Raw genomic sequence first — 11,924 nt, 5'->3', positions numbered from 1 at the left:
TTTTCTCAGCCGACGACATAAAAAACCCTTCAGCCAAAGCTTTTGCATTAGACACGAAATTTTACTCCGAGGTATGGATGAACGGCGTCCGTGAGATAGTTGATGAAGCTATTAGAAAGAATGAAAAAGAATCTCACGATGCTCAAGAAGAAGCCAAAAGAGTTGAAGAAGCTGCTGAGCGTGCGAGGCTTATAGGTACCTTTTTTAGTTTTAGCTTCATAATCCATTTTTAGCTCCGGAACTTAACAAACATGTTTTATGATGTAGCTGAACTTTCTCCCCCACCGGAGCCATACAACCCAGAAGCCGACCCGTCCCTGAAGGAAGCGCTCGAGACGATTAAAATTGTCAATGAAGTTGTTGACGAAGCTATCAACAGACTGCTAAACGAATCCGCCGAGAAAGTATTGAAGGAAGATTAAAGCTTTGTATATTTGAGAGTTTAGTTTTTGTACATAGCTTTCACCTTTGTAAGAACCAAGTATAAACTATTTGCATATGTATTAATGTAATATATTTCTTTGTGATGCATGGAACCTTCGTACATACCGTTTTTGAGCCGCTGGCGAAAAAACACCTTCCCTTCTTTTCATGCTTCACGAAGAAAAATATTCCCCTTATGTCGATTCAATACTGGGTATTATGCCATAGTTGTTGTGTAGTAATTGTTGGGGACTTGTTCTCAAATGCTATGAATTAAGAACAAGGCAACATAAAATGTTAAATGTTAATGTCCTTCGTCCAATGAAGCATTATTCCTTTGAGGATTAATGGACCTTGGACGAAGGTTGATGACAAAACGATTACGAAGGTTAAGTCTTCGTAATTGAATTTTAATAGATTGTATAAGATAACATAAAATATAGAATGTCAAAGGTAAATGAATCATAAACGAACCATATTATATTTACTCAGTGTATTTAATCATTGAATACAGTTATACCTCTGCCTTGGCAAAGATTGATTCCCGAATGATGCGATTGCAAATACAGGAATGCGTGAACAGTAAAGGAATACTGTTCACTATTTATAGACACGGGACACAGCCTGTGAGGAATTACAATTATGCCCCTCATAAGGGATTACAACAGCGACTCAAATATTTATGGACTAAAAGGTCATTCTACTTTTATGTCGGTTTGTAATTCCGAAGCTTCATGAAGAGGAACCTTCGGTCATCACATGCGGACAGCTTCAGCCGAAGCTGTTTCTTCCTACCAGACCTTCGGCGACGAAGCATAGTCCCAACAGTAGCCCCTTCGCGGTGCTAGATCGTTTTTCGTAACGAGCTTGATCCGTGAAAAAAGTATCTTAGGCTTCGGGAAGCCGAAGGTCCAAAAAACACCTTCCCTGAGCTCGTTGCCGAGAAACGATTAAAATAATCCGAGCGCGAGGTGGCCCCGCCATGCAGCAGTTACACGTGTCCTGGCGATTCACCTTCTCAGGTTCTGTGGCACCGTTCAGTGGGTGCCAGCTGTTCGCCTGGTGTAAAAATCCTGGCGATTCACCTTCTTACCTGCATCACTATATAAACAGACCGGTAGGTGTGAAGTTACCCCAGCATTCATTGCTATTTGCACTGTTTTGCTGCCAAAATTTTTAACCATAGCCGAAGCTTGACTCTCAGAATCAGACGAAGCTCCAGTTTGAAGCCTACTTCATCAGAAGAAAAAGCTTCGGAAGAAATAGTATTTAATTCCCAAAAAATTCAGAGTTAAATGGCCAGAGTGCGCTCTACCGCTAGGGTTGAGCGTGAGGGAGGCGAAGCTGAAGGATCGGAGACTGTTCCCATCTCCGAAGCGATGCAACGATCCGGACTGGTAACCCCGGAAGAAATCCCCACTGCTGAGACAGAACAGGCGATTGCCGAAGCGGAAGAAGGAAACATTGAGGAAACTGATTCCGAAGATGATTATCGTATTGCCATGCCAAGTAAGCCCAGCCACTTGGACTTCGGAAAGTCGACTGTTTCGAAGGCTGATCTCTCCAAGATGGTGAAGTCGGGTTATTTCAATGAAAGTCAGAAGAAGCTACTACACTTCGGGGGGGAAGAAACTACCCCGAAGCCAGAGAAGGATGAAATAGTCATTTTCAAGAGCTTTCTAAAGGCTGGGTTGAGATTCCCCCTGCATGGGATTATTGCAGATGTATTGAAGAGGTTTGGGATCTACTTTCATCAGCTGACTCCTAACGCTATCGTTAGGCTTAGCGTCTATATCTGGGCCCTCCGAAGCCAGGCGGTGGAGCCGTTTGCCGACAGCTTTTGTCGAGTTCATGAGCTGCATTATGAGACGAAGGCTAGAAAAGATGGATTGCATGATAACTTTGGTTGCTATAATTTTGCCTATCGGAAAACCACAAAGTTTCCTGTCATCAGCTATCGAAGCAAGTGGCCGGCAGGCTGGAAATCGGAATGGTTCTACGTCAAGGTTGATGACGACAAGGAGAAGCTTGTGCAGAGTCCGCTTGAACTAATCTTCGGAGAAACCCGACCTCATTGCAACATGACACCAGAAGGTCCAACCCAAAAAGCGTTGGCTGAGTTTAAAATTATTTCAGAGCATATCAGCACAAGAGACCTGGTTCAAGAGTTTTTGGCTTTCAGGTTTTTTCCTACCTTAAAAGAATGGGAAATGCCGAAGCTAGAGGGGGAGAAGAAAGAAGGGGAACTTGTGCGGTTACCTTACTATTACAAGTTTAAGAAATATTTTAAAACACCTTGCCAAGAGTGGCTGGACACAATTGAAATAATGTGCAATGAAATACTCGGTAATTACTCCAAAAAAGAGGATCAGTTGATGACTGCTGCCTTCGGTACTCGTCCGAAGCGAAGACTGAATCGAGTGCTGGACGCCCTGGGTTTTGAATACCCTGACTACGAAAATCTGAATAAAGGTGTCGAAGGCCGGAAAAGGAAAAGGGTAGCCGAAGCTTTAAATGAAGATGAGAAAGAACCACCAAAAAAGAAGAATATTTCGAAGAAGAGGAAAGTATCATCTCCGAAGCAAAAAGTATCCGACGAAGAGAAGACTCCCGCATCACGCTCTGCTACTGACGTGGAAGAGATTTTGAAGGTAATGACTGAATCCCTGCCTGCGAAGCTAAGTCCATTGGGGCCTCAACTGACAAAGTTTTTTCAGAAGGAAAAGGAGCCCGAAAAAACGAAGAAAACAACTAAAACAAGGAGACAAAGAATCATCGCAGTGACAGAAGTCATTGACAAGACACCACCGAGAGCTTCAGCCCAGAAGATACCAGCGGCTGAGGAAATAACAAATATTAAAGTCGTACCTTCGGAGATCGCGGCTACCGAAGCTACCTCAACCGAAGATTTGAACTTGGAAACCACAATCGAACACATCGACAAAATGCTGCTAAACATGGCCACAGAAGAAGCTACTACTGCCGCCGAAGAGACCATGGCCGCAGTGTCAGGGAAAGAAAAGGAAATCGCTGACGAAACTTCAGAGGACGAAGCCTTCATGTTTCAAAATTTAGTTGGACAAGAATTGTCAAAAACCGAAATAGAAGAGCTTAAAGAATATGCCAAATCTTGCGGATATAAACCAGGAGCACTCCTCTTCGGAGGTATTGACGATGAAAAATTAGACTGTATCCGGGATCAAACTAGAGCTAAGATTATCGGTACTCTATCAAAGAGTATCGGTTTTCCGAAGCTGGAAACGGATATCAGCCGCTACCGACGACAACATATCGTTGGTAGCTTTTTTTATTCCAATTTCAAGGTGAACTACTTTTCCCTTGTCTTTTATTGTTTTTAATCACGAAGACATTTCTAACGAAGGTTGTTTATGTGCAGAGTATGCTGTTGAGCAAGGCTTTGAAAATGCAGCAGGATCTGGAAGACAAAAAACAAGAGGTTATAATTGAAAATTTAGAGAGCAAATTAAAAGAGCAATCAGCTACTATTGAAAAGAAAAACTTCGAGCTTCAGGCAGCTGAAGGCTTATTGGCAGAAGCCGAAGCTAAAATAGCAGAATTGAATACGAAGCTCCTCTGCCAATCTGAACAGTTTGAACAAGAAAAGCAAGAACTCAATGCGAAACTTGAAGCCGAAGCCCAACAAAATTCAGATTTGAAAAAATTACTGGCAAGCCTTCAAGACAAATGCTTAGAGTTTAGTAATAGATGTATTCAACGACTGAGAAAAATCTTCCACTCAGTCGGAGCTAGCAGTGGGAAGTTCACCCCGTCAACTGAAGATTTACCAAAGACCTTCGAACATATTGAGGGTGAAATTGATGAGCTTGACGAAGTTATAGCCGGGCACGGTGACTTCTGTGCCTGGGTAGCTTCTCGGGGCACTGCTGCAGCTTTTCTGAAAGCTGGTTGCGACCATGGAAAAATTGTTAATAGGCCCAATTTCACTCTATCACCATCAATTTTAGATGATATTCCTGACCTCGCCCGAAGCATTTCTAATAGATTTGTAAAGATGATATGGACAAAAGGCGGGCGAGAAAAGGCTGGAGACGAAGCTCGGAGTCATCTTGAACCAGTAAGAAATCATACCTTGTGCTTACCTTTTCCTTCAAGCTTGGTTTTTGACCCACAACAACTTAATTCATGTAGGATGACGAAGCCGAGACCGATGCTTAAAGAGTATGATGCCGAAGCTGAAGGCCTGATGAAGATCAGTAGGAGTAGACTGTAGACAAACTCAAGAAACTTTTGAAATAACTTATGTAAATATGACTAAACTGTTCTTAATGAATTCTGTTCATACCTTGTAATATGCTCTTACCCTTGCATTAATGTATGAGAGACGCTTTGATGTGGACGAAATTATCTTTTTGAGCCGAAGGCGAAAAAAACACCTTCCCTTCTTTTCGTACACAGCGAAGCATAAAAAACAGCTTTTCCTTTTTTCCGAAGCTCTTCTTTTCGTACACGACGAAGTACAAAAGACAGTTTTTTCCTTTTTGCCGAAGCAACCACTTATGCTATGATGATGGTTATCCTACATATGCCTGGATGAATGTTTATGAATGCAAATGTTATGATGTAATGTGATGTGCAAATGAATGTCCAAACACATATCCGAAGCCATAATCACAACCGTTATTTCCTTAGAAACAATCACATATCAGCGCTGACTTTTCGCTGTAAGCCTCCCTTAGGAGCTTCTTCGCCTTTTACTTCAGCGGAATCAGCGTTGACTTTTCGCTGTAAGCTCTGCATTCCCTTAGGAACGTCTTTGGAGCTTCTTCGCCTTTTACTTTCGGCGGAATCAGCGTTTATTTTTCGCTGTAAGCTCTGCATTCCCTTAGGAACGACTTTGGAGCTTCTTCCCTGTTTCTTTCCGGCACTCGATGGTGCGTTCTCAGCTTTTACATTTACATCTTTGGGGGATTTTGCTCTTATAGAGCTAAAAAAAGGAAATTACATGTGATGGCCCCATTAAAAACCTTTCTCCCCCTTCAAAAAGGAAAAGGGTGCCATGAAAGAGAAAATAAAAAATATAAAAAATTACATCAAGTTATACATAATATCGCCGAAGCTCATCCGCATTCCAAGATCTAGGAATGTCGTTGCCGTCCATATCCTTCAATCTGTATGAACCGGGTCTTGACGAAGATGCTACCAAAAAAGGTCCCTCCCATTTCAACTGCAACTTGCCCACTGTATCTGGGTTGGCCACTCTCCGAAGCACCAAATGTCCTGGCTCAATATTCTTTAGCCGAACCTTTCTATCACGCCATTTGATTGTTTCGGCCTGATATTTATTAATGTTCTCCACAGCTTGAAGCCTGATCCCTTCTATAGCATCTTTTTCCACAGAATGATCAGCTTCAGAATCTGATTCTGCCGAAGCTACTACTCTTATTGATCCAGTTTTAGCTTCCTCCGGAGTTATTGCTTCGTCACCAAACAATAATTTGAATGGAGTAAAGCCTGTTGACCTTGATATTGTTGTGTTGTGGCTCCATACCACTTTGATTAATTGATCTGGCCACTTTCCCCTGGGTTGATTGAAGATTAACTTCATTATTCCTGTCATTATGATGCCATTGGCTCTTTCAACGAGTCCATTTGACTCCGGATGCCTGACCGATGCAAAATGGATCTTCGTTCCAATTTGATCACAAAATTCTCTGAAAGCTTCGGAGTCGAACTGTGTTCCATTATCTACAGTGATGGCCTTTGGTACTCCGAAACGACAAACAATATTCTGCTAGAAAAACTTTTGAATGGTGGCCGAAGTTATTGTGGCTAAAGGCTTTGCCTCAATCCATTTAGAAAAATATTCCACAGCCACTACAACATATCTTAAGTTTCCTTGGGCCGGTGGTAACGGACCTAACAAGTCAAGGTCCCACCTTTGCAATGGCCAGATGGGTTGTATCAGCTGAGTTAGGGACGAAGGTTGTTTTTGATCTCTTGCACATTTCTGACAACCTTCGCACTTTTGAACTAATTCCGCTGCATCCGAAGCTACCTTCGGCCAATAAAACCCTTGACGGAAAACTTTTCCAAGTAACGGCCTAGATCCAATGTGAGATCCACACAGGCCTGCATGTATTTCTTTCATCAATTCTATGCCTTCGGCTCTAGATAAACACTTGAGTAATGGAGCACAAACTCCATGCTTGTACAACTCCCCTTCTATCATGACATATGGACGAGCTCTTGCCTCTATCCTCCTGTTGTAAGTTTCGTCATCTGAAAGGAAATTACCCTGAAGGTAAGAGATAATCTCAGTTCTCCAGTCTTCACTATAAACAGGAGATATATTGAGGACTGCTCTTTCAAGAAGTTCCACTGAAGGTGCTTTTATTGTTTCGAAGAACACATCCGAAGGTAAGGGCAGCCCCTGTGCTGCTGACTTAGCTAGCAAATCAGCATGCTCATTTTGTCCTCGAGGGATATTTTTGACAGAAAATCCTTCAAAGGAAGCTTCAATCCTTCGGACCGTGTCTAGATATTTTTCAAGCTTCGGATCTTTAGCCTTACAACTCTTGTCGATATGACCCGAAACAACCTGGGAATCAGTTTTAAGAATGGCCCTTCTGATTCCCATTGCTTTTAACTTCCGAAGGCCCAAAAGCAGGGCTTCGTACTCAGTAATATTGTTAGTACAACTAAAATCGAGTCTTGCTGCATAACAAGTTTTAACTTTGGATGGTGAGACCAACACAGCGGCTGCTCCTGCTCCGAAGGTTCCCCAAGACCCATCGCAAAACACTGTCCATACTTCGGCATCTTTATTTGTTTCTTCATCTTGAGCCCCTGGCGTCCAGTCAGCAATGAAATCTGCCAACGCTTGAGACTGGATCGAAGATCTATGCACATAATCAATGCAAAATTCATTGAGCTCTGCAGCCCATTTTCCAATCCGTCCAGTAGCTTCTCTATTTCTCATAATATCCTTCAACGGTTGTGAAGAAGGAACAACAATATTGTATGCTTGAAAGTAATGCCGAAGCTTCCTGGATGCCATCAAAACAGCATATAACACCTTCTCCAATTCTGTATAGTTTTTCTTTGATGTACTAAGAACTTCAGATACAAAATACACTGGGACCTGCTTCTTGACTTGGCCATCAAGCTTCTCCTGGACAAGTGCTGCACTTACCGCTGAATGCGAAGATGCCACATATAATAACAAAGGAGCCCCTGGCGTTGGTGGAGTTAATGTTGTTAAATCTATCAAATATTGCTTCAGTTCCTCGAAGGCTTTTTGTTGGCTTGGTCCCCATTGAAAGACTTCGGCTGATTTCAGCACTTCGAAGAATGGTAAATTTCTCTCTGCTGATCTGGATATGAATCTATTGAGAGATGCCAGCCTCCATGTCAATCTTTGGGCCCCCTTTTTTTTGTAGTTGGTGGCTCCATTCGAAGTATAGCTTCAATTTTACTTGGATTAGCTTCAATTCCCTTTGTTGAAACCAAGCATCCAAGAAATTTCCCCTTCTTTACTCCGAAGACACATTTTTCTGGATTCAACTTTAGACCAGTTTGTCTAAAACTGGCGAAGGTCTCCTGCAAATCAGCAATGTGATTTTCCTGTTTCGTGCTTTTTACAATGATATCATCAACATAAGTTAGCACATTTCTGCCTATCTGAGACTGGAGAACCTTCGCAGTCATTCTGCTGAAACTTCCTCCAGCGTTCTTGAGTCCCTCAGGCATCCGAAGGTAACAATATGTTCCACTAGGGGTTATGAAACTGGTCTTCGGCTCATCCTCCTTCTTCATCCAAATTTGATGATAGCCTGAATAACAATCGAGAAGACTCATAAGCTCTGACGAAGCTGCTGCATCAACTAAGGAGTCTATCCTTGGCAATGGGAATTCGTCCTTCGGACAGGCCTTGTTGAGATCCGTAAAATCGATACACATTCGCCATTTGCCATTGGCCTTTTTTACCATAACAGTGTTAGCTAGCCATTCTGGGTACTTTACTTCTCTGATAACTCCTGCACTGAGGAGTCTTTTGACTTCATTCCGAGCGCCTTCGGCCTTGTCATCAGACATTTTCCGAAGCCTCTGCTTTCTGGGTCTGAAAGATGGGTCAACATTGAGCGAGTGTTCAATAACATCCCTGTTAACTCCGCAAAGATCATTGGCTGACCATGCAAAAACATCTTTGTTGTTGAACAAAAACCTTATCAAGGTTTTCTCCTGTTCTTCGGATAATTGGGAGCCCAACAGCACCTTCTGCTCTACTATGTCCTCACATAAGAGCATGGGCTTCGGCTGATCTGCCGAAGCTGCTTTCTCCCTTCTGAATTTGTACTGTTCACAAGCTTCAGCTCCATCTATGTTATGGATTGCTTTTGAGTCAGTCCAGTTTCCCTCGGCCCTTCTGGCAGCTTCCTGACTTCCATGAATAGCAATGGGTCCTTGATCCGAAGGTATCTTCATGCAAAGGTAAGCAGGATGAAGAATTGCTTCGAAAGCATTGAGGGTGCCATGACCAATAATTGCATTGTAAGGGTATTCCATGTCAACAATGTCAAACACAACTTGCTCGGTTCTGGTGTTGTTGATGAAGCCGAAGGTCACTGGCATGGTGATCTTGCCCAATGCTACAATCTGTCTTCCTCCGAAGCCACAGAGAGGGTGTGTAGCATCATGAATCTTGTCTTCTGGCTCTTGCATTTGTCTGAAGGCCTTAGCAAATATAATATCAGCTGCACTGCCTGTATCAACCAAAACATTGTGGACCAGAAATCCTTTGATAACGCAAGAAATAACCATAGCATCGTTATGAGGAAAATCCTTGAGCTGAAGATCCTCTTGGGAGAAGGTGATTGGAATGTGTGACCATCTTGACTTGATGAAGGGTCCCTGCACTCCAACATGTTGTACCCTTCTCTGCGCCTCTTTCTTCTGCTTTTTGTTGGCTGGTTCTGAGCACGAACCACCTGTTATCGGGAGCACCAGCTTCGGGGCCGAAGCAGCTCCAACTTGATCGTTAATCGAAGCCATCAGCTCAAAAAGTGGAAGTGAGTTGACCGGAGGTGGGCGCCAATGTTGGGGACTTGTTCTCAAATGCTATGAATTAAGAACAAGGCAACATAAAATGTTAAATGTTAATGTCCTTCGTCCAACGAAGCATTATTCCTTTGAGGATTAATGGACCTTGGACGAAGGTTGATGACAAAACGATTACGAAGGTTAAGTCTTCGTAATTGAATTTTAATAGATTGTATAAGATAACATAAAATATAGAATGTCAAAGGTAAATGAATCATAAACAAACCATATTATATTTACTCAGTGTATTTAATCATTGAATACAGTTATACCTCTGCCTTGGCAAAGATTGATTCTCGAATGATGCGATTGCAAATACAGGAATGCGTGAACAGTAAAGGAATACTGTTCACTATTTATAGACACGGGACACAGCCTGTGAGGAATTACAATTATGCCCCTCATAAGGGATTACAACAGCGACTCAAACATTTATGGACTAAAAGGTCATTCTACTTTTATGTCGGTTTGTAATTCCGAAGCTTCATGAAGAGGAACCTTCGGTCATCACATGCGGACAGCTTCAGCCGAAGCTGTTTCTTCCTACCAGACCTTCGGCGACGAAGCATAGTCCCAACAGTAATACTGCTGATGAAGATTCCCCTCCTGTGTAAAAATATATCTGCCGAAGGCTTATCTTGTGCTACATCACATTCTTTCATGATCCGACATGTATTTTTGAAGGAGCGATTTTCCTTCTTCTCCACAGATTTTTGTTGATGCAAAATGATGTACGATGCGATGCTATGCGATATGATGGTATGATGCTTATGCCGAAGATAAAACCCCACGCGAATACACACCCAGACTCTGCATCCCCTTAGGAACGACTTTGGAGTCTCTTCACCTTTTACTTAGGTGGTATTTCAGCTCTGCATTCCCTTAGGAACGACTTTGGAACTAAGCTTTGTGTCCTCTTAGGAACGACTTTGGACCTTCTTCACCTTTTACCTAGGTGGAATTTAAGCTCTGCATCCCCTTAGGAACGACTTTGGAGCTTCTTCACCTTTTACCTAGGTGGCATTTTTGCTCTACATTCCCTTAGGAACGACTTTGGAGCTTCTTCACCCTTCCTGTTACACTCGATGGTGTAAACACATATTTTTTACAATAGGTCGAAGATTTAAACTTCTTATATTGTCTTCGAAGGGGAGCAACATAAGGATAGAAAGGTAAATGGTACATTAGATATGAAACTGTTGTCATCGAGCCCCTGTGTGACTTCAGCAAATGTGCCTCGACTCGGGCACAGTGCTGTTGACTGTGCGAGCTTCAGATTCTTCACGCGCGTCACATTGTTGCTGTGTTTGGTGGTGCCCTTCTGGCTGCTGATTGTGGGTCAAGTCTGGTGTCATAGGTGGTGGTGGTAGCGGGACCCATGTAACTTGAGAGTGGCTTGCCGAAGCAACTTATATCGTGGGCTGTTGGTTGCCCACATACTTGGGAATGTATGGGGAATAGCACGAAGTGGTATGCAGAACCCGCTTCGACTGATTCTGCCTTGCTTCAGCTTCAGCTATCTCTTTCTGCTTCTGGATTGTGACTTGACACGTCCTTGTTGTATGTCCTTTGTCCTCCCCGCGGAATAAACAAAACAATCTCCTGGGCTGGGAGCTGAACCTTCCTCTGAAGCTTCTGCCTCCTCTACCTCTTAGAGTCGGTGGCCTGTAAGAGCTTTGTTGCATCCCTAAAGTTTGGGAGCTCTGCTAATGCCCTTGAGAGTGGTTTCATCTGTCATCACCTGAGCTGGGATTGTAGATCGTCCTAACATGCCTGGGGTGGAGCCTTCCTCCGAAGCCCCTCTTCATCTCATAATACCTACAGGCTTCCTCCCTTCTCTGGCGAAAATCGTTGTCAGCTCGGATGTACTCATCCATTTTGCTGGAGAAGCTTCTCTAAGGATTGTGGTGGCTTCCTTGCAAAATATTGCGGCGTTGGTCCTAGTCTGAGCCCCTTGATCATGGCTTTAATGACAATCTCATTAGGCAATGTAGACGCCTGAGCTCTAAGACGCAAGAACCTTCGAATGTACGCCTGTAAGTACTCCTCATGGTCTTGCGTGCATTAGAATAGTGCTTGGGTAGTTACTGGAAACCTTGGAAGCTGGTGACTAGCATATCGTTCAGCTTCTACCACGAAGTGATTGTTCCTGGCTGAAGAGAAGAATACCATGTTTAAGCCACACTTCTGACTGCCATGACGAAGGACTTCGCCATGACAGCAGTGTTGCCCCCATATGAGGATATGGTTGCTTCGTAGCTCATCAGAAACTGCTTCGGATCAGAGTGTCCATCTGTAACACCTTAAATTTGGGGTATAAAATTTCTTTCTTATGACCATCCAAATTCAGGTGTTACTCCTCTCTATCACACTCTAGTTTCTCTCTCTCTAGTTTTCTCTTTCTCTTTCTCTTTTAATTA

This window comes from Zea mays, chromosome 3, assembly GCF_902167145.1.
Source record: "Zea mays cultivar B73 chromosome 3, Zm-B73-REFERENCE-NAM-5.0, whole genome shotgun sequence".
NCBI lineage: Eukaryota > Viridiplantae > Streptophyta > Magnoliopsida > Poales > Poaceae > Zea > Zea mays.
Note: the sequence above shows the minus strand (reverse complement) of the source record.